General features: G+C 40.7%; 1 non-coding gene and 1 pseudogene across 1 annotated transcript in view; one reads left to right on the forward strand and one right to left on the reverse strand.

The window, feature by feature from the left end:
- Positions 1-24,081, reverse strand: part of LOC105615954 (uncharacterized) — a 102,941-nt gene that overhangs the window by 56,099 nt on the left and 22,761 nt on the right. The gene's annotated exons all lie outside the window — the stretch shown is intronic.
- On the forward strand, positions 8,393-9,604 carry LOC101106596 (nucleophosmin-like; annotated as a pseudogene).

Below are 24,081 nucleotides of genomic sequence, written 5' to 3' on the forward strand. Positions count from 1 at the left end.
ATGAACTTGAGCATGAATGGAACTCCAGTTAACCACGATAATACTGAGAAAAATCTAAGCCTCAAAAGAAAAGTCTACATTTCATTGCTTGTGTGGGAGTAAATGTTTTAGGTATGTCTAAACAAACAATTTCAACTTATTTATTTATGCTACATTTTATAGAAGAATGCATTGAAAACATAAACAACACTGAACTGAAATAAGGGCTGTTTATTAAATGGCTCTTTTCAAAGATAATAATGTGAGTCACAGAAGTTAACTGTTCCCTATTATAATACAACATGGAATTTCTTTTGATGTGAACAAAGATACAATTATTTACAAGTAAAATAAATAGAATTTTTAATTTTTAAAATTAAGATAAGAAGACTGATTTATATCAAACTCTGACTGAATACAGATAGAAAATTCTACTCTGTGCTCCACACTTGCTATACTACTATACTATTCTGTGCATGCACACTCGGTCACATCTGCCTCTTGGCAATCCTATGGACTATAGCCTGCCAGGCTCCTCTATCCATGAGATTCTCCAGGCAAGAATACTGAAGTGGGTTGCCACTCCATTCTCTGGGGGATCTTCCCAATCCAGGGAGCAAAGCTGGGTCTCCTGCACTGGAGGCAGATTCTTTACTGTCTGAGCCACCAGGGAAGCCCATCACTGTAATATACTCTCAGCCCCATGGACTGTAGCCTATCAGGCTCCTCCATCCATGGGATTTTTCCAGGCAAGAGTGCTGGAGTGGATAGGCAGTTACTTCTCCAGGGGATCTTCCCGACCCAGGAATCGAACCTGGGTCTACCACACTGCAGGCAGACGCTTTACCGTCTGAGCCACCAGGGAGGCCATACTTATTACAGTGTAAGTATATTCTGTAGAAGAGCCTTCATGGTGAGGAGTGAGAAATAGAGCTGAGTGCCAACCCCAATTCTGCTGCCAAATGGCAGGTCACTTGCAGTCTCTGGATTTTGATCAGAGTACATTTTGCCAATTGTTTGATTCCAGTCCCCTATATGAAACATGTGGTTCCATTTTCATTTCTGGAAATCAGAGAGATAAAATCTTCTGATGAGGTGACTAAGGCAAAAAGAAACCCATTGACTTACTGAAGACAAAGAACGAAGACATCAAAAGAACCAGATAAAAGACAGACTGTCTCGGTTCATACCAGCACAGTACAGTGGCTAACAGCAAAATCTAAGGGTTGGGCTGCCTGAGCTGGAGCCCGGAGTAAGTTATTTTACCTCAACACCCCCATCCTAAAAACGGGCTAATAAAAGACCTACTGCTGAGGGTTGGGTTGTTGTGAGAGCTGAGGAGTCAGACAAAGAAAAATGCTTAAAATAGTGCCTACTACATGTAAAAGACTCAAGAAATGTTAGTTATTCATATTATTTGCACTATCTTCCTCATATTTAACCTTAAGGGGCTTAAATTTCTTAGTCAAACACGATGCAGATTAAACTACTCAAAAAGTCAGTCAACCAAAGCCAGATGCAGGTGTTAAGTGGCCTGAAGAGTACACAATTTGGGAAGATTATGAACACAGCAAAGCCCCTGTCAGAAGCCAGGCATTTGAGGATCTTGAAGTGTACGCATGATCAGCATCCTTTTCTATCCATCCTCCTCTGCCCTCCACCATCACATTATAGAACACAGCATGTTACTATGCCTTGTAAACTCTCTGGTTGTAAAACAGAACAAATGTAGAAATTCTAGTCCTAACTCCACTGAGAGGTTCTTGGATCCTCTACAACTCAAGGCTGAGACACTCACAGAATGTTTGAAGTTGGAAGAGATGAACTGGATGTTTTTATTATGAAAGCATGCTTTACGTGCAGGCCCACAGGCCAGCTCTGTAGTTTCTGGGTCCTGACGTCCAGGAGGAGCAGACGGGGATGGTGAGGCTGCCAAAGAGCAGGGCCCCAAGCAGCTGCATGCGGTGCAAGTGTTGAGAGCCAGCTTTCTCAGGCAGTGCTTGTATGGAGGCTCAAGTTACCCAATGCCTGGGTGAAGTGAGCTGTTATTTATTCTAAAAGAATAGAACTGAGGTGGGAAAAGAAGAGGATAACAGTAAAAGAAAGGGAAAGCAAACGACGTTTCCTGCTTGTCCATTGAAAAGGCAAGGAGACATTTTCCTTAATGACTTCACTCTGACAGGACAACACTCCCTTGAATACTTCACTACAAGGCAGTGAAAGGAGAGCCAGGCTGCAGAAGAGCAGGAGCATTTGAAGGCAAACAAATGCAGAGAGTTTTCTTTTTTAAAAAAATTTTCCTAGCAAACCATCCAAAACCCATGCAGTTGTAATTATTTATCTACACTAAGCAAGCTTAATCATGAACATACTAATAAAATTTCCTCTCCCTCTGTGGCGGTCCAGGCAAGGGTAGTGTTATGAAAGAAGAAAAAAGGGAATACTGGAATTATCTTTATAGATCATCTGTAAAATCCTTTTGAAGAAAGCAGTACAGCTCAGTGATTAACATGGCTTGGCTCCATCTCTTTTCAGCTGCATCCTGGATAATGGATAAACCTTTCTTAACCTTAGTCTCCTAGAATGTGAAACGGGGAGGAACAAGGCGCCTGTCTCACGGGAATGCTAGGGAGGCTGAATGAGATAAGACAAACCAAGCTCCTAGCAAGGCACCTATTAAGTGCTCTAAAAGTGCAGTATGAGCATTGGACTATTGGGTGTGACTTGATACTTTCTTAATCCAACATATCAATCACTTCAATAGTCAAAGCAAATATAATCTGAAGCTTTCTTAAAAGCTGTTGTTTAGTCACTCAATCGTGTCCAGCTCTTTGCGACGCCATGGACTGTAGCCCATCAGGCTCCTCTGTCCATGGGATTTTCTAGGAAAGATACTGGGGTGGGTTGTCATTTCCTCCTTCAGAGGATCTTCCCAACCCAGGGATCGAACCCATGTCTCCTATTTGGCAGACAGATTATTTACCATTGAGCCACCAGAGAAGGCACAACAATAAATACACTTTCTTTCTTTTTCTTGATTGTTAACTTGCTGTTCCCCAAATTATAGGTTTGTGCTTTTAATTTTTAAAATGTGAAAAATCACCAACTGGAGGCCTCCAAGTTGAACATTTCCATAGAACACCAGCTATGGCTGAAACTGCTTTAAGAAATAGTGCTCTCAGATGAGAACACAATGTTTGGAAACTTGTCATAAATATCCTGTTAAAGCCTGAAATCTATTCTTGGGAGGATACTCAGGTCTGTTGCAGAAGTAGAGTGAGGTCCTTGGCCCTGAGAAGGTTATCATTTAATAGAGCAACTGGCTGTAGACAGAATCACATAAATAAATGTAACAGAAGCACATAAGCAAACATTTATACATAGCTGAGCACAGCTGCTTAGGTTTACACAGGTGCAAAATAATATATCAGGGGAAACATTTTTAAATGGTTATTATAGTACTTGGCAACTAGCATACAGAGCAATGTAAGTTTTGAAACTGCATAGAACAATATACACATGGTCTTCATAGTTGCTAAAAATATGTGGAGCCTAAAGAAGCTCAGAGATTAATGCAGAAGCAAGGATTTCCAAATTTGAGGAAGTGAAAGGCAAAGGAGAAAAGGTAAAATATACCCATCTGGATGCAGAGTTCCAATGAATAGCAAGGCGAGAGAAGATAGCCTTCCTAAGAGATCAATGCAAAGAAATAGAGGAAAACAATAGAATGGGAAAGACTGGAGATCTCTTCAAGAAAATTAGAGCTACCAAGGGAACATTTCATGTAAAGATGGGCTCAATAAAGGACAGAAACAATGTCCTAACAGAAGCAGAAGATATTAAAAAGAGGTGGCAAGAATACACAGAACTGTACAAAAAAGATCTTCATGACCCAGATAACCACGATGGTGTGATCATTCACCTAGAGCCAGACATCTGCAATCCAAAATCAAGTGGGCCTTAGGAAGCATCACTACGAACAAAGCTAGTGAAGGTGATGAAATTCCAGCTGAGCTATTTGGAAAACTCAGCAGTGGCCACAGAACTGGAAAAGGTCAGTTTTCATTCCAATGCCAAACAATGTTCAAGCTACTGCAAAATTACACTTATTTCACAAGCTAGCAAAGTAATGCTCAAAATTCTTCAAGCTAGGCTTCAACAGTGTGTGAACTGAGAACTTCCAGATGTTCAAGCTGGATTTAGAAAAGGCAGAGGAACCAGAGATCAAATTGCGGACATCCATTGGATCATAGAAAAAGCAAGAGAATTCCAGAAAAATATCTACTTCTGCTTTATTGACTATGCTAAAGCTTTTGATTGTGTGCATCACAACAAACTGTGGAAAATTCTTCAAGGGATGGGGATACCAGACCACCTGACCTGCCTCCTGAAAACCTGTATGCAGGTTAAGAAGCAACAGTTAGAACTGGATGTGGAACAACAGACTGGTTCTAAATTGGGAAAGGAGTACATCAAGGCTGTATATTGTCACCCTGATTATTTAACTTAAATGCAGAGTACATCATGAGAAATGCTGGGGTGGATAAAGCACAAACTGGATCAAGATTGCTGGGAGAAATATCAATAACCTCAGATATGCAAGTGACACCACCCTTATGACAAAAAAGCAAAGAAGAACTAAAGAGCCTCTTGATGAAAGTGAAAGAGGAGAGTGAAACAGCTGGCTTAAAACTCAGCATTCAAAAAATGAAGATCATGGCGTCTGGTCCCATCACTTCATGGCAAATAGATGGTGAAAGAAAGGAAACAATGACAGACTTTTATTTTGGGGTGCTCCAAAATCACTGCAGATGGTAACTGTAGCCATGTAATTAAAGACGCTTGCTCCTTGGAAGAAAAGTTATGACAAACCTAGACAGTGTATTAAAAACCAGAGACATTACTTTGCCAACAAAGGTCTGTATGGGCAAAGCTATTCTTTTTCCAGTAGTCATGTATGGATGTAAGAGTTGGACCATAAAGAAGGCTGAGCACTGAAGAACTGATGTTTTTGAACTATGGCGTTGGAGAAGACTCTGGAGAGTCCCTTGGACTGCAGGGAGATCAAACCAGTCAATCCTAAAGGAAATCAGTCCTGAGTATTCATTGGAAGGACTGATGCTGAAGCTGAAACTCCAATACTTTGGCCACCTGATGTGAAGAGCCAACTCATTAGAAAAGACCCTGATGGTGGGAAAGATTAAAGGCAGGAGAAACGGATGATAGAGGATGAGACGGTTGGATTGCATCACCAATTCAATAGACATGAGTTTGAGCAAGCTCTGGGAGACGGTAAAGGACAGGGAAGCCTGGCATGCTACAGTCCATGGGGCACAAAGAGTTGGACATGACTGAGCGACTGAACAACAACAACAATAAATTTGGGGAAGAGCAAGTACAATGAATTCAAAATGAATGGGGCTGAATTGTTGTTGACAATTATTTGTAATTGATATTTGAGCATTTCCAATGTACCAAGAGGGGCTTCCCTGTTGGCTCAAATGGTAAAGAATCTGCCTGCAATGCAGGAGACCCAGGTTCAATTCCTGGGTCAGGAAGGTCCCCTGGAGAAGGAAATGGCAACCCATTTCAAGATTCTTGCCTGGAGAATTCCATGGACAGAGGAGCCTGGTGGGCTACAGACCATGGGGTCACAAAGACTCGGACATAACTCAGTAACCAACACAAACAATATACCAAGAACAAGGCTTTAATGAATCTCACAATCCAAAAAGGTTGTGTCCTTGTTACTTCACATTTCACAGACGAGGAAACTGAAACTCTTGAAAATTCAGTGCCTTAAGTGCTAACTGTCAGTGTGTGCCAGTACTGGCATTTGAACCTGGGTCTGTCTGATTTTAAAACTCCCAGTGCACTGAGACAACCCAGAGGGATGGGATGGGGAGGGAGGTGCGATGGAGGTTTGGGATGGGGGGACACACGTACACCGGTGGATGATTCATGTCAATGTACGGAGAAAACTACCACAATATTGTAAAGTAATTAGCCTCCAATTAAAATACATAAATTAACAACAACAACAAAAAACTCCCTCTTAAAGTTATTATTCCACTTCCTTGCTGTCATGAACTGAAAAGATAAGAGAGGTAAAAGTGACTAATTTTAAAGCAGACAGACAGTGGTATGAAAGGCTGTTAACTAAGCCTCTTAAAGCTGCAAATGTAGATCATGACAGGACCAAACTGCAGAAAAGAGGAGGGTAGGGGAAGAGGAGCCTTGAGTGAGGAAGAGCCAGCAAGAGGGGCTCAATGGCATACATTTATCTACCATCTAAAGCATTACAGACGAAATCTTCCTTTATTACTAAGCAAATTGTTTTTACCTGAAAACTTTAACTCCCTAACAAACACTGCAGCATCACAGTACCACATAGTAAAGAGCAGATCATTCCAAACATGCTTGTAGATCACCATAGAGAGAGTACTGGTTGTATATTTGGTGAAGTGGTCAATTGGTAGATGAAGTGGAAAACTGTCTGCTGCCCTAACAACTACTCCGTCAAGTTACCTTCTCTGAATGAGTTCCTTGTACAGCATTCTCTGTTAACCTACCCATTAGAGTAAGAGTGAATGTCTCAGAAGAACGGACCTGGACTCAGGTCTCATTGGCTTTGGACTCTAGACAAGCTTCTTAAGAGCTCTAGGCATCCTCTCTAACATATGCCGAGGAGGTCTATCCTAGGGTCATGGAGAGGACTGAGATGATACATATGAAACACTTGGTACGAATACAATGCTTACCCCATAGTAAGTGCTCAAACATATTGCAAGTGTGCAGTCACGCCCGACTCTTTGCAACCCCAAGGACTATCGCCCACCAGCCTTCTCTGTTCATGGGATTCTCGAGCAAGAATACTGGAGCCATTTCCTCCTCCAGGGGATCTTCCTGACCCAGTAATTGAAACCACATCTCCTGCATTGCAGGCAGATTCTTTAAGGAGGAGCCACTGAGGAAGCCTGCTTTAACATATTAGCTGTTGTTATTAAAGATGTTAGAAGATAGGTAAAGCACTTTATAAGCCCTTCAAGGCAGTCAGAGGCATCCTTTCTCTTTGCTACTGAAATTACCAATGATATTCTTCTGTTGAGGATATAAAAATCTACGCTTTAGCACCTCTGAATTAGACAATTGCACTTCTGCTTTGGGTGGTACCACTTATTCATGTGGAATAGACATCTAATTAAGCACAATACACTGGAATTCCAGCAGTCAAATCTTATAGCTGCAGTGGTCTGGGGTCGGGGGTGAGGGTGCACTGCTAATCTGAACATTTTCTCTCGGGCTTTTTGTTTCCCTCTGGCTTCTTGTGAAACTGCTTGCTGGGCTCAAATGCAGTCAAGGCTTGCAGTGCAGTTGAATGATGCTCCTATCGCACAGTTGTACAAGGTTTTGTTTGGGTGCTGTTCAATCAAAATGATGTAGGGGTGGAGTGGGGGAGGGAGTGCAATCTACTGCAGCTGTTCATCATTACCCAGATAAGCTGGAAAAGCCTCCCAATTAAACTTCATGTGTAATAAAGCCAATCAGTACATGAAAACAAGAATTTCTCATTTACTGAAATTATATTTGGCTTGTAATTGCTGTCTGAGAATGTTGAGCCAGGTAGAAAACATTAAGAAAATTGTCCTCCTCCCCACAAATTTAAGCTTGGTAATCACTGAAGGAAAAAAAAAAAAGGCCAAGGACTTCATTTGATAGCCTAAGCTGTTTTTGTTCTGTTTTAAATGTAAGAATAGAAATATACATTATTTCCTCTGCTGTAAAATAATAAACTAAAGCATACTTGCAACTTTAAACCTGAAATAAATGTATGGGGCATTAAATGTTTTCCTAAATCCTTATGGCTTAAAAATCTAAACAACAGAAATTAATTTGAAAACATATTTTCCTTACATGTATGTTTCATCTTATCAGAGAAAGAAAACAAAGTGAAGAAAATGAAGCGTTTATGTAAATAAGAGATGGACACATCACCATAAAAAATTAATAAGGCCAGTCAAATGATACCATTTTTAAAAATCTTGCTGCATATATATTACTGTACTATCTATGCTGGTCAGGAAGCAACAGTTAGAACTGGACATGGAACAACAGACTGGTTCCAAATAGGAAAAGGAGTATGTCAAGGCTGTATATTGTCACCCTGCTTATTTAACTTATATGCAGAGTACATCATGAGAAACGCTGGGCTGGAAGAAGCACAAGCTGGAATCAAGATTGCCAGGAGAAATATCAATAACCTCAGATATGCAGATGACACCACCCTTATGGCAGAAAGTGAAGAGGAACTAAAAGCCTCTTGATGAAAGTGAAAGTGGAGAGTGAAAAAGTTGGCTTAAAGCCCAACGTTCAGAAACAACTATGAATAACAAAACATGACTATATACAATTTTCAAATAATGACTGTTCTCCAGAACAGTAGTTGTTTATCTCCGTCCACCTTCTCTCCAACCAAACATGCACCATCAACCTCATGGAAAATTCAGCGAATGTGGGGATGGACACTGAGGTTCCAGAACTATCTTTTTGGTTGTGAACTAAAGGCCAAAGAAGATTATGATGAATATGAACAACAATTATCTTAAGAACAGTCAGTTCAAGGGCTAGTGCAAAGGGTGAATTGCACACTACTGAAGCAGAGGCAGTGAATTATGAAAGCAGACCACTTAAAGTAGCACTGGCAACTTTGAAAATGTCTATTCAGCCAACAGTTTCCTGTGAGAGCTTTGAAATCACACCACTCGGGATCTTACAGTTGAAGTGTGGTTTAGGGCTCGTGCATATTAGTGCACACACTTAGCAGCTATAAAGGGAGATACAGATTCAAAAGATGAAGAGGAGGAGGATGTGAAACTCTTAAGTATATCTGGAAAACCTTCCTTCCCCCAGAAGTGATATCAAGTTAACAGAAAAAAGTAAAACTTGCTGCTGCTGAAGATGACTACGATGTTGATTTTAGTAATAGGAAAGCTAAAGAAAAAAAAAAGCTCCAGTAAAGAAATCCATATAAGATACTCCAGCCAAAAATGCACAAAAAACAAACCAGAATAGAAAAAACCTCGAAAACTTCAACACCAAGATCAAAGGTCAAGAATTCTTTAAAAAAATAAGAAAGAACTCCTAAAACACTGAAAGAATCTAGTTTTGTAGAAGACATTAAAGCAAATATACAAGCAAGTATAGAAAAAGACTGTTTGTTTCCCAGAGTGGAAGCCAACTTCATCAGCTATGTGAAGGATTATTTCCAGATGACTGGCCAGGAGTCTACTCAAGATCTCTGGCAGTGGAAGTGGAAGATGTCTCTTTTAAAAAAATAAGTTTAAATGGTTTATTAAAATTTTCCATCTAATTTCATTTCTGTAACAATTGACATCTGGCAGTCCTTTTCATAATGAAGAAAAGAACCGTCCCTACCATGTCTGATAAATGTTACCCAGGTTCCATTGCCAAGAGTGTGTTGTCCAAAATGCCTAGTTTAGTTTTTAAAGAAGGAACTCCACCCTTTGCTTGGTTTTAAGTACACATGAAATGTTATCATAGGGCATAGGTATAGTGGCAGTAAGACAAATGGAAATGGTGAGGAGACAAATATACACATGAAATAAACTCAAGATGTTGAATAAAAATTCAATCAATGTAATCACTAAATCATGTCCGACTCTTTGAAACCTCATGGACTAGAGCCTGCCAAGCTTCTCTGTCCATGGGATTTCCCAGACAGGAATACTGGGTTGGGTTGCCATTTCGTTCTCCAGGGGATCTTCCCGACCCAGGAGTCAAATCTGATTTTCCTGTGGCTCTTGCATTTGCAGGCAGATTCTTTCCAACTGAGCCACCTTCAGTTCAGTTCAGTTCGGTCACTCAGTTGTGTCCAACTCTGAGACCCCATGAATCACAGCACGCCAGGCCTCCCTGTCCATCACTGACTCCTGGAGTTCACTCAGACTCACGTCCATCAAGTCAGTGATGCCATCCAGCCATCTCATCCTCTGTCATCCCCTTCTCCTCCTGCCCCCAATCCCTCCCAGCATCAGGGTCTTTTCCAATGAGTCAACGGTTCGCATGAGGTGGCCAAAGTACTGGAGTTTCAGCTTTAGCATCATTCCTTCCAAAGAAATCCCAGGGCTGATCTCCTTCAGAGTGGACTGGTTGGATTTCCTTGCAGTCACCTTGCTGCTGTTGCTGCTGCTAAGTCACTTCAGTCGTGTCCAACTCTGTGTGACCCCATAGACAGCAGCCCACCAGGCTCCCCAGTCCCTGGGATTCTCCAGGCAAGAACACTGGAGTGGGTTGCCATTTCCTTCTCCAATGCATGAAAGTGATAAGTGAAATTGAAGTCGTTCAGTTGTGCCTGACTCTTAGCGACCCCATGGACTACAGCCTACCAGGCTCCTCTGTCCATGGGATTTTCCAAGCAAGAGTACTGGAGTGGGGTGCCATCGCCTTCTCCCACAGTCACTTTAGATAAATATAAATAATGATAGACACACAGAAAGTTGCAAAAATGGCACGCAGAATCCCACTAATCTTTTACACAGCTTCCATGGTGCCACCTTATATGACTGTAGTATAATATCAAAACCAGGGAACTGACATTGGTACCATACTGATAACTAGACTACAGTCTTCATTTGACTTTCACTTTTTGCCTGCTACTCAGTTGTGTGTGTACATGTGTGTGTGTGTTTATAAGCATACATAGTTCTATGAAATTTAAATCCCCAGAATAGAATTGTGTAACCACTACCAAGCCAGGACACAAAACTATTCCCTCACCACAAAGTGACTCTTTCTGTATACCCCATTGTAATCACACTCACCTTCTACCACAGTCACTAATCTGTTCTCCATTTTCATTGCTTTGCCATTCCGAGAATGTTATATAAGTGGAATCATATAGTATGTAACCTTCAGAGACTGTCTTTTTCCATTAAGCATAATGCCCTTGAAATCCATCTAAGTTGATACATTATGTCAATAGTTTGTGTTTTTATGGTTGAGTAGTACCACTCCAGTACTCTTGCCTGGCAAATCCCATGGATGGAGGAGCCTGGTAGGCTGCAGTCCATGGGGTCGCTGAGGTCAGACACGATTGAGCGACTTCACTTTCACTTTTCACTTTCATGCATTGGAGAAGGAAATGGCAACCCACTCCAGTGTTCTTGCCTGGAGAATCCCAGGGACTGGGGAGCCTGGTGGGCTGCTGTCTATGGGGTCGCGCAGAGTCGGACATGACTGAAGCGACTTAGCAGTAACAGTATTCCATGATATGGACATACCAGTGACTGTTTAACCATTCACCCATTAAAGGACATTTGGGTTGTTCCCAATTTATGGCTACTACAATTAAAGCTGCTATGAACATTCATGCATACATATTTTGTCAATCTAAGTTTCCATTTCTCTGGGATGAATGCCCAGAGGTACAAATACTGGGTTACACAGTAGTGCACTGTTACTTTGAAGAAACTTCTATACATTCCCACCCGCATGTATGAGAGATTTGGCTGCTCTACATGCTCTCCAGTATTTAGTTTTACTGCTGTTTTTCATTTTAACCATCCTAGTATGGTGTAGTGATATCTCATTGGGTTTTTTTTTTTTTTTGGTATCAATAATTTGCTTTTCCTAAATGTTGCTGTTGTTCAGTTGCTAAGTCATGTCCAACTCCTTTGTGACCCCATGGACTGTAGCCCACCAGGCTCCTCTGTCCATGGATTTTCCCAGGCAAGAATATTAGGGTGGGTTGCCATTTCCTTCTCCAGGGGATATTCCTGACCCAGGGATCAAAGCCAGGTCTCTTGCATTGCAGGCGGATTCTTTGCTGCTGAGCCACCAGGCTCGATACAAAACAATTTAAGAGATGTCACATGAGAGTTCATTGATGGCCGAATTGTATGAACTATTTTTATCTTCCATTTTGGTGGGTTTTCGGTATTGACTTTATGTTAGAATCACCTGGGAAGCTTTAAAACCATCTCCAAGTCCAGACTTCACATACCTGCCTGCTAAGTCACTTCGGTCATGTTCAACTCTGTGCAAAGCTATGGACTGTTCAGTCATGTCCAGTTCTTTGTGACTCTATGAACTGTAGCCCACCAGGCTCCTCTGTCCATGGGATTCTCCAGGCAAGAGTACTGGAGTGTGGGTTGCCATGCCCTCCTCCAGGGGATCTTGCCAACCCAAGGATCGAACCCATGTCTCTTATGTCTCCTGCATTGGCAGGCAGATTTTTTACCACCAGCACCATCTGGGAAGCCCAAGTCCAGACTATACTTCAGACCAATTAAATTTGAATCTCTCAGGGCAAATCCAGGTATCGTTACTTATTTGTTAAAATTATCCAGATAATTATAATATGCAACCAAGGTTGAGAACTAATGTTAAATTTAATTTCTACGCAGACACCATAAATATAATCATAATTAAAGCTCTTTGCTGACTCTCTCATAAGCTATGTGCAGATAAAACCCAAGCTCACTGACCAGCCTCTCCAAATCTTGTTCCCTGCGTTATATCCAGCCCTAATAACCTCCACTTTCTCTCCACATTTTATGCTCTGATAGTAACAAATTCGGAGAAGGCAATGGCACCCCACTGCAGTACTCTTCCCTGGAAAATCCCATGGATGGAGGAGCCTGGTGGGCTATAGTCTATGGGGTCTCTAAGAGTTGGACACAACTGAACGACTTCACTTTTACTTTTCATTTTCATGCATTGGAGAAGGAAATGGCAACCCATCCAGTATTCTTGCTTTGAGAATCCCAGGGACGGGGGAGCCTGGTGGGCTGCCATCTATGGGGTCACACAGAGTTGGACATGACTCAAGTGACTTAGCAGCAGCAGGAGCAACAGTAACAAATTATTTGTAACTTGCCATGCAGTTAGAACCTGAGAATTTACTTTTTTTTAAATCAAAAGTTATAAATGATCCTGGGGCACAATAATATTTGAAAGGCACTATACTTCTACTAATTGCAAAGTGATTTGTTTATTACTGTATTCTTAATCTATTCATTCATCCAAAAGTATTAATTGAGGACCTTATATGTAGAAGTCACTGAAGAGAATAACTTAAGGTTCAGTGATGGAAAGTCCTGGCAGATAATTAAAAATATAACAAGTACCAGGGTGGGTAGGCACAGGGGTTTAAGGCGATTACAAGTGTGGCACCCCACCCTGGGATAGTAGGTATAGTTTCAGACTTGAAGGTAGAGTAGAATTTGCCAGGCAAAGAGGGACAGAGGAAAGAATATAGAGAAAAAAGCATGTTTAAAAGTCAACAATAGAATAACATGCCTTGTTCAGAAAATTTTAAGATCTTTGGTATGGCTGGAGGACAAAGGAAAAGGAATAAACATAAACATCTAAATGCTCAAATATTTTAATCGTATTACTTTAATGTCTCTAATAAAGTAATATCAATAAATAAGAATCAATGGCTATGAAAGGGTGAAGTCATTTTTCTTAAGCAAACAGTAATTGCTAATTGCAGCCTCAAGGGCTTTTGAAGATTCACTTGGAAATAAACTTCACCTCAGTAAACTCTATTAACAGCATTTTTTTTTTTTAAGCTTCTAACCCCGCCCAAGAGTCGTTGACCTCAACTTCAGGGTCAAGAGATTTGCTTCAGGCACTTATTTCAGACCCTAGATTTTATGGGAACTAAGTACTGTTTCTTAATCCAAGCGTTCATCTCTGCTGAAGGAAATTGCTCTGTTCTCTAAATGACACTAACACTTCACTTTTCAAATCCATGTCAGCTGTGTTGCTGAACAACTACAGCATATGTCATTCTGCTGCCTGAGTCAATGACTCAGAGAAGCTGCCCTTCCAGCAGTGTGTGTGTGTGTTTGGAGAGGCTGGAGGGGATTAAAATATAAGATCCCAATTGAAGCACTTTAAATTGCTAAAATTGCTGTAGTACTCCATTGGAACCAAAAGGTGATGAATTCTTCAACTGAACTGTTCAAAAAGGTATCAAGAACACTGAAAAGGAAAAGAAAGTAAGTAAAATTTCATTTTCAAAGGTTAACTTAAAAAAAAAAAAAAAAAGCAAGTCTCATCTCACTGGGGATCTTTGCCGTTCCAGAATGGGTTTAAGTTCACTCAGGGATATTTTAGTTTTATTTATGTTTTGGCAAAATTTATGAGCTGCAGATCATTTCCTGAAAACAAGACACTCATGCTGTCACTGCCAACACTGGAATAAATTTCATTTTATCAAGCAAAATTATTCAGGCTCACCATTTTTAAAAAGAAAAAGATTTATCCCGGATTCTCAGAGGACTTTTCTTCTTCTGGAACTCTGAGAAGAATAAAGCCAAGGTGTCTACTTATGGGAGCAATTCTGCATCAGAAGACTCTGACCTGGGTGTCTTCACTGACCAACTATGAATGAGGACTTGCCGCTGCAGTCACAACAAAGCCTTAATTAAGAACCTTTCTGAACATGAGGCCATGTAGACAGACTAGCTATGGAGCAGATCTTCTGATAAATTTGAGGGTATTTCAAGAGCCCACAGAGCAGAACATCTGAAATCAGGGCTATCTTAGAAAATCTAAGCCATGTCAGCACTGTTCCCACCCTCAATCAATTTACCATATTAACCCTGTTGACATGGATGAAGACCAAACCAAAGAAATAAGAACATATGGTAAACATGGTTAAGAATACATATTTTCAACCAATTATGTTTTTTTTTCACTGTCAGCAGTTATCAAATCCTTTGGAGGCTCAAAATGCTATAATGGAAGGGCATATCAAAAAGCCCCACTAGCCAGCCTCTCAAGCTCCTCATCTTTGCCACTTTATGTAATAAGACTAAAAACAACACACTCTCTTAACCAGAACTGAGGCTAGGGAGGGGTGTGTGTGTGTGTGTGTGTGTGTGTGTGTGTGTGTGTGTGTGTGTGTGTTGGGACAAGTCAGAGCTTGAATTCAACACTAAAGAGATTCTACCCATGTCATTATTAAATATCTTAAGCCAATATTATTGCATTTGTGACTGACCTCTTCAAAAGGTAACTCTGAGTGTGACAGGCCACCCCTTAGAATATCAACAGCCCTTGATACTTCCCTAAGGACAGCCTGAGAGTAGCAGGGTCTTTCTCTCCTGCCTTGAATCCATGTTTACCCAACTTTGGCCCTTTGGTTAATGGAGCATTCAATATGAAAATAAATAAAACCCTCCTCCAAATCACTGCCAGTGTTATGGCGATTGGTCTTCCCCAAACTCCTACACTGTGTGTCTCTTTCCCACTCATCCCCTGGGATGGGTGGGAAATTAAATAGGACGGGCAGAAGAGCAGCAAAAGTCAAACTAACTTTTTCCTCCTTCCCTCCCCACCCCCAGCTCCTTCCTTGAGTCTTTGTCCTCTGCCCTAAACGTGTCTTGTTTTTTTCCCCTCTTGTCATCTGGCAGCCAAGAATATTGAATGCAGCTTAAAGAAATAACATCATATTATGGAAACATTCTTTTATTAAGACAGCTGACTACATATGTTAGTGCATGTACTCATTCTTTAGATTGCTATGCCATTTTAGGAGAGAGAGAGGATTTGGATGCAGTCTTCATGCTATTTTTTAAAATTTCATGTGCTGTGGAAAAAAAAAGTAAAGCTTGCCATTTTTCATTTTTGCAAGATTATGAGGATTAAGGAGTATTTTTTCCATCCCAAGATTTAACACGACTTTGAAAATTGCCCATTAACTCCCAATGAGATCTTGATATTGTAAAGCCTGACCAATCTTTAAAAAGCTAAAGCAAAATATAGCTAATTAACAAGGAAACAAAGATTCCTTTGAAAGAATGGCATGGTACATTTCCGGAGTCTGGCCCAGAGAAGATGAGAAAGGTGACCCTCAAACATTGGCAAGTTCAAGCCGTTAGGCACCATTGTCTTTCTGCAAATGTGCACTTTCCAGCTCACATATGAGACCCTGGCATGTTTATAAGCTGGCTGTTCCTTTCTTGACCTTCCCTCTCCTGTCTCTTTTATAACCCTTTCTCTTCTCTTCTATAGGAACTAAGCTGCAGGATGGTAAAAGGAAATGATTTCATTAGGGTGGAAAAGGAAAATGATAGAGCTTTAGTCCCAAATCTTGGAAGTCAAATGTGCTGTGTAAGAAAAACAGCTGCCTGCCAAGCCACCAGCTGAGTCTCCTTAAGCGGCAGAGCCTTGCTAAAGCAGATGCCCAAGGGAAGGAGCAGTGTAGGGTGGGGACAGGGAAGAGACAGAACCAAGATTTGCACCTTGGTTCCACGTTCACAAGTCTCGCTATCCTACCGTCCTTTCCCTCTCTATTTGAGCAGGAGCAGTGCTCTCCAGAGATCTAGAGTGCTCTGCTAGCCGTCATAACTTCTCTCTCACAAACTGCAGGGAAAGTGAAAGGATTACTAATCTTCTCTGCCTTGGATTGCACAAAATGTCTATTTCTTAGATCATTGCTAAAGTTCACTCTGAAAACTAACCTAGAAATAGTTTTGAAAAGTAAGATGCTTTTAAAAACTTGGATCTAAGATTCCATCCCAAACCAGAAAAGCACAGTTAATCCTCAGGGGGGAAAATATTGCAAGATATATGCTTACTCTCACTGACTCTTGCTCATCCTGTTGAGCTTTATCTCCAGCATGCTTCAGAGAGGAGGAGATGCAGAATGTATTAAAATGGTCTGGGTTTTCAGTTCATGATCACACCCAAAATGGATGCTGGTGGGTTTCCCTACTTGCAGTGGGGGAAACTGGCTTCTCACTCCAGCCTCTGGGGGTCTCAGATTTGGGAACAGCTGTGAACTTCTTTAAATACCTATTTTATTAGTGTCTCTATTAATACTTTTGGATGGAAATCTTGGAAATCTCACATTTCTGTCCTCATAATGAGAGGATATTCAAATTATTTGTTTGATGACTGCGGGTCTTTTTTTTTTTTAATTAAAGTCCACCATCTGACCCACCTCTTTCCCTCTGTCATCTCACTTCATTTCTAACTCTTTCTCAAGGGGAAGGCCTTGTCAAACTGATCTAGAAAACTATAAGACATTGGCTGGGTGACAATTCACTAGGAAGTAGGGTCAATCTTCATCAGTAGACCCCAGCTCACTTGCATTTCTTATGGTCCTTCTAGAGAACAGATGTATCTGTTCTTTTCAACATCCTTTGTCCATGAAACTATTAAGAGGGTGCCTTAAAATCTCTTGGCTGGGCACTACAAATACTACCCTATTCTATTCTATCACTAAGTCTTCACGATAATCCATGAGGTATGTACTAATATTATTTCCATTTTACAGATGGGAAGAATGAGTCTCAAAGAATGTCAGTAAGTACAAGTAGAGAGCATCTAAAAGGAGGCAGTCTCTTCAGCCCTTGCTCTTGACCTCTGAACTATGGGGCATTTCACCTTAAACTCTACTGCGGGACACTCTACATGGGTCCTGATACCCTGCCAAGGGTGCTCATGCCCAGTGCTCCCAAAATGGGGAGTGACTGGGGTGGGGCGGGGTCCTTCTACAGGCCATGGACAGCTATATTCTAAGCAAAGGCAGGAAGAAAGCTATGATCACCCACTCATTCCCATATGGGTTCTTGTTTTTTAACTTCATGAAAACCATCCTTCAGTCCTGCCATAACCATTCTTTCTCAGGGCAAGGCATATATCTGTAGACCACAGTTTTAGCCCCCAGTCTCCCATCAGTGGGTGACTGGACTCTTCTGTGTTTTCCTTGTCATGAGCAGCACTGCTGTGAACAGTCTCAAGATCATGCCCTGTTGCACGTGTGTCCGTTTCTCCTAGGAATTCAGGGAGATGCGGAATAGCTGGGTCACATGTACGAGATGGACTTTACATTTACTTTACATTTCCCCGGCAAGTGTAACTTCTAGTTCAGGTTCAAATGGGGACCCCATTCCACAGGAAAGTAGTTCCTCCAAAGATGTGAGTCAGGAGCCCTGCAGACTCTAGATTGTGGAAAATAGCATAGTGACGAGCCTTAGGCCACAGATAGCTAAGGACTTTACTTACGGTGGTTTAGAAGGGCTCTGAGCTAATATTAGAACCACGTTAGGAAGATCTGTGTTTTCATGATGTCTTTTTATGATTGAATTGGAGTTTAGCAAACTATGTGTAGTTACTTTCATACTGTGTGGGCTCAGTCATTCTCAATAAATTCTTTTACTTGTTTGTTGCAAATATTCAAATTAAGGAGCTTCTCCAAGTATTGTTATTGCTACTTTTTGACCTGGGGGAGTGATATAAGTGCACTAACAAATATAGGAAGATTCTAGTATCCAAAGGGAGCAATCAGATAAGTCAGATATTGTTTCCAGATATTGCCTTACTGGCTTATGTGGGTATGCTGCATTAAACCACCATTGTAGAGATTCTTCTCCATGCCAGTTATATAGAACTGTTTTCATTTTCAAGAAAGAATCCAAATTCTGTATTTTTTAATCTCTGATTTTAATTTTTTTAAGTTTTCTCTCTTTTCCTTCCTGCCAAATTATTAGACATTGTTTCACTTTCTTTTATAATTATGCTTGCTTTTCCCCTTAAGAAATAGTTTTATAATCCACTGTGGGCTTAGAAACCACTAGCCAAACATGTTATCCCTGTTGGTAATATAAGAGTAAACAAGGTCCGAGAGAGTCTCGAGAGGCTTTCTTCCAAGTAAAATGAATCTCATGGACTTAACTTCTACGGGTTAAAGACCTTTTTTGCTCACTTTCTTGTTCTCAGATGTGCTTTCAGTGGGAGAAGAAATTAAATGCCAAAATTCAAACTATTTATGACAATTGAGCAAAGGATTCAGATCACAGTTCAGATTCTATTTCAGTCCTAAAGTTTGATTTCTATGTGATTAAGTAAGAAATTTAATCATCCCAACCTCCCTCAGTTTATAGAACAAGAAAATGAAAATGGCCACCTCTCGTAAGGTAGAGAAAGGCTTAATTATCATCATGTACCTCTTTCTTCAGCTGGATAGCCTTGCCACAGCATAAGCACTATCCTAGTGAACTGAGATTACTTAGAGAATGTTGATCCCTGGTTAGAAAACGCTAGGAAAGTCCCAAGTTTCTAAGCCTTTCATTAGGCAAAGAGCCAAGTAGCTAAGATTTCCTAACAGATATTCCAACTGGTACAGAAACATCATACCAGGCCTGAAGGCAACTATTTTACATAGTTGAAGAGAAAAAAATCCAGAATATTGGGTATCTAGAAATCGAAGTTTGTCTTAAACCATTATAATAAAGTAGCGTTGTACTGAAGTGGATCAAGTGAAAGAAAAAGTCAAGGAGATTGGTGCATTTATCCTTCTAATTATCTTTGACTAAAATTTGCCAAAGCAGATAGCAGCAAACTCAGTGTGGTATATTGCAAACATGATCACAAACTTGTCACTTTTGGCCAGTAGGGCATTAGCAAACTGGACCCAAGCAGAAGCGGAACTGACTCTTGCACACTGAGCATGCCTTCTTATTGTTCTGATAACCTGCCTCTACCGTGTAAAGAAGCCTAGACTAGCCTGCTAGAGAACACAAGAATTTTAAAGGCGAAGCAAGTTCCCCAGCTGACTGCCACCCAACCCCCTCAAAGTAGAGCCACCCATAGCTGACTTCAGACACATGAGTCTGAAATTCGAAAACAAATGCAAAGAACCATCCAGATGAGCCTAGCCTAAATTGCTAAGCCCCAAATCATACACCGAATAAATGGTGATTATTTTAAGCACTAAAATTTTGAGGTGGCTTGTTACTCCATAATAAACCATTGCTATGGTTGCTACCAGTTCTATTGAACGTCTATTTGTCCTTCTTTCTTGCTGTCAGGTTTCAAATCAGTCAAGTGATTTAGAGGATGGTGACCTAATCCCCTCCTCTAAGAATGAGTCTTGATTGATCTAGATTACTGATCTACTATCTTGCCATTTATGGTTTATTGTCGATGCCTTTGACATCTACAAGTTGCAAACAATCTATTCGCATTGACTGGTGAATAATGAAATCTGAGGGGGCAATCTGTTAGGAGATCTGTATGGCTATGAGACCTGGAATTGCTATGGCCCAAGGATAATCAGGAAATGGCAACCCACTCCAGTACTCTTGCCTAGAAAATCCCATGGACGGAGGAGCCTGGTGTCCATGGGGTTGCAAAGAGTTGGACACGACTGAGCAACTTCACTTCACAAGGATAATCAAGATACAGAGAAAGCCAAGAGACTCACAGTAGCGCAGAGCTGGAGCTCTCACATCCTGTGCCTGTGGCCACAGCCCCTGCTTCTGGGCCTCTAGTGATGGGAGAACCTGAATTTCTCTATCGTCTATGCCAGTTTGAGTAGGGGTTTTCAGTTTCTTGCCTTCCTTGAATACTCACTCCCTGTACAGCAGAACATGCCAGCTAACAGCTAGAAATGCCACTTGAAATAAATATTTTACAGCTATTGCATAAAAATGTTTATCTTTTAACAAGAGAAACACATAACAAACAAAATATTTATTTTTCATGTTTCCACACACTTTGATTTTATTACATTCTGGAAATATTCTTTGATGTAAAAAGAAACAAAATTATGCTGGTGTAGCAGTGAGTACAGTTTTGGGAACATAATTTCAGAGCTACATATAGGCTTGGGTAGTTATAACCAAAGACAGTTCTAAGACCTAAAGAAAAATGTATTTATTCATCTGTTATCAAATAAACTGATAAATTTGGCCTTTATAAAGTGCTAACTATAATAATCTTGGAGCATAGTTTTTCTACTTATGGATGGAAATAGTAGCTTTGAATAGAAATTAGTAAATACCATGTGAAAGACAGCCCTTTATAAACCCAAGTAAGACCAACTGAGAGGCAAAGTAAGATGTCTGCTCTTCCTGCTGCTAAGTCACTTCAGTTCTGTCTGACTCTGTGCAACCCCACAGATGGCAGCCCACCGGGCTCCTCTGTCCCTGAGATTCTCCAGGCAAGAACACTGGAGTGGGCTGCCATTTCCTTCTCCAATGCATGAAAGTGAAAAGTGAAAGTGAAGTCGCTCAGTCATGTCCAACTCTTTGTGACCCCATGGACTGTAGCCTACCAGGCTCCTCCATCCATGGGACTTTCCAGGAGTTGCCATTTCCTTCTGGACTGGGTTACCATTTCATTCTCCATAAGATGTCTGCTGACCACTTAAAAGAATTTTGAGCTAAGGAGCACTGAATAAGTATGAAATTGTTTTTATCCATTTTTAAAAGCCTGTGCATCTGTGATTACCTATGTGTTGATATGGAACTTAAGTGCAACAAACTGCCAAATATTTATTTCTGGAATCAAAAATAATGTTAAGCAAGAGTCCACATCCACTCTGCATATAGCTTACTCCTGAATGAATTCAGTGAAATGACACATCAGATGCCTTTTATAGAGGATGATTTTTTTTCTCTCCATGCATTTGCCAAAATGCATTCCTTTACTTCCAGAGATTTCTCAATAGGTTTCTCTCGAAATGCTCCTTGGTCTAATTAGTGGAGAAATGCATGGGACCCAATACAAGGCTCTGAGAAGTATTGCTGTTTATTTTTTTAAATTTTGTTTATCCTGTTATCTGTAAGATGATACTTTTTGAAATGCTTCAATATAATCTATTGACTTGGCAATATAAATAGGCAATGAGTTTCAAAAAGGTTACAGTAGTAAAAATTGTATAGATATGTTGAGGCTGGATGATTGGGAAAACAGCGGTTATTTTCATATGAAAGGAAGCATGAAGAAGGTTGCAGGTGTGGGGAAATGATGAGTTCCATTCTGAGCATACTGAGTTTGATGTGAAGACCCCTTTTGGGCTATAATTGTTCATTAGCTGGAAATTTAGGACTAGAGTTTACTAGACCAGGTTTCCCTGGCAGCTCAGATGGTAAAAAATCTGTCTACAATGCAGAAGACCTTGGTTCAATTCCCTGGGTAGAGAAGACTCCCCTGGAGTAGGGAATGGCACAGTCTAGTATTCTCATCGTGAGAATTCCATGGACAGACAATGGGGCTGCAGTTGGAAATGACTGAGCAACTAACACACACAAAGCTTACTAGAATGATCCTGACCAGAGATTAAGGTTTCATAGTCACATACAGAAGTAGCAATTAAAGTCAGGGCAACAGATTAAATCTGGGAAGGAGCTTATGAAAAAAGTAAAAAGCGTGCCAAAAGCAAAACATCTCACTGTATTTAGTGAGCCTGATCAGAGTCCATATCATTTCTGTCCTTTATTGTGGCCATCTTTACATGAAATGTTCCCTTGGTATTTCTAATTTTCTTGAAAAGATCTCTGGTCTTTCCCATTCTTTTGTGTTCCTCTATTTCTTTTCACTGATCACTGAGGAAGGCTTTCTTATCTCTCCTTGCTATTTTTTGGAACTCTGCATTCAAAGGAATATATCTTTCCTTTTCTCCTTTGCCTTTAGCTTCTCTTCTTTTCTCAGCTATTTGTAAGACCTCCTCAGACAACCATTTTACCTTTTTGCATTTATTTTTCTTGGGGATTGTCTTGTTCACTGCCTCTTGTACAATGTCACGAACCTCTGTCCATAGTTCTTCAGACACTCTATCAGATCTGATCCCTGGAATCTATTTGTCACTTTCACTGTATAATCATAAGGGATTTAATTTAGGTCATACCTGAATGGTCTAGTGGTTTTCCCTACTTTCTTCAACTTCAATCTGAATTTGGAAATAAGGAGTTCATGATCTGAGCCAGTCACCTCCCGGTCTTATTTCTGCTAACTGTATAGAGTTTCTCCATCTATGGCTACAAAGAATATAATCATTCTGATTTCGGTATTGACCATTTGGTGATGTCCATGTGTAGAGTCTTCTCTTGTGTTGCTGGCAGAGGGTGTTGGCTATAACCAGTGTGTTCTCTTGGCAAAACTCTGTTAGCCTTTGCCCTGCTTCATTTTGTACTTCAAGGCCAAATTTATCTGTTACTCCAGGTATTCCCTGACTTCCTACTTTTGCATTCCAGGCAAGAATGGGGATAGCAGATCACCAGACCTGCCTCCTGAGAAATCTGTATGCAGATCAAGAAGCAACAGTTAGAACTGGACATTGAACAACAGACTGGTACCAAATTGGGAAAAGAGTATATCAAGGCTATATATTGTCACCCTGCTTACTTAATTTATATGCAGAGTACATCACACAAAATACTGGGCTGGATGAAGCACAAACTGGAATCAAGTTTGCCAGGAGAAATATTAGTAACCTCAGACATGCAGATGATACCAACCTTATGGCAGAAAGCAAAGAAGAACTAAAGAGCCTCTTGATGAAAGTGAAAGAGGAGAGTGAAAAAACTGGCTTAAAACTCAACATTTAGAAAACTAAGATCATAACATCCAGCCCCATCACTTCATGGCAAATAGATGGGGAAACAATGGAAACAGTGAGAGACTTTATTTTCTTGGGCTCCAAAATCACTGTAGATGGTGACTGCAGCCATGAAATTAAAACATGCTTGCTCCTTGGAAGAAAAGCTATGACCAACCTAGACAGCATATTAAAAAGCAGAGACATTACTTCACCAACAAAGGTCAGTCTAATCAAAGCTATTGTTTTTCCAGTAGTCATGGATGGATGTGAGAGTTGGACTATAAGGAAGGCTGAGCACTGAAGAATTGATGTTTTTGAACTGTGGTGTTGGACAAGACTCTTGAGAGTCCCTTGGACTGCAAGGAGATCAAACCAGTTCATCCTAAAGGAAATCAGCCCTGAATATTCATTGGAAGGACTGATGCTGAAGCTGAAACTCCAATAGTTTGGCCACCTGATGTGAAGAGCCAACTCATTAGAAAAGACCTGATGCTGGGAAAGATTGAAGGCAGGAGAAGGGCACGACAGAGGATGAGATGGTTGGATAGCATCACCAACTCGATGGACATGAGTTTGAGTAAACTCTGGGAGTTGGTGATGGGTAGGGAGGCCTGGCGTGCTGCAGTTCATGGGGTTGCAAAGAGCTGGATATGACTGAGTGACTTAACTGAATTGAACATTTGGTAAGAACCTAAGCTTTATGGAAAAGGCTAAGAATTGAAGGAGTGCAGAGGAAT

This window comes from Ovis aries, chromosome 8 (assembly GCF_016772045.2).
Source record: "Ovis aries strain OAR_USU_Benz2616 breed Rambouillet chromosome 8, ARS-UI_Ramb_v3.0, whole genome shotgun sequence".
Taxonomy (NCBI): domain Eukaryota; kingdom Metazoa; phylum Chordata; class Mammalia; order Artiodactyla; family Bovidae; genus Ovis; species Ovis aries.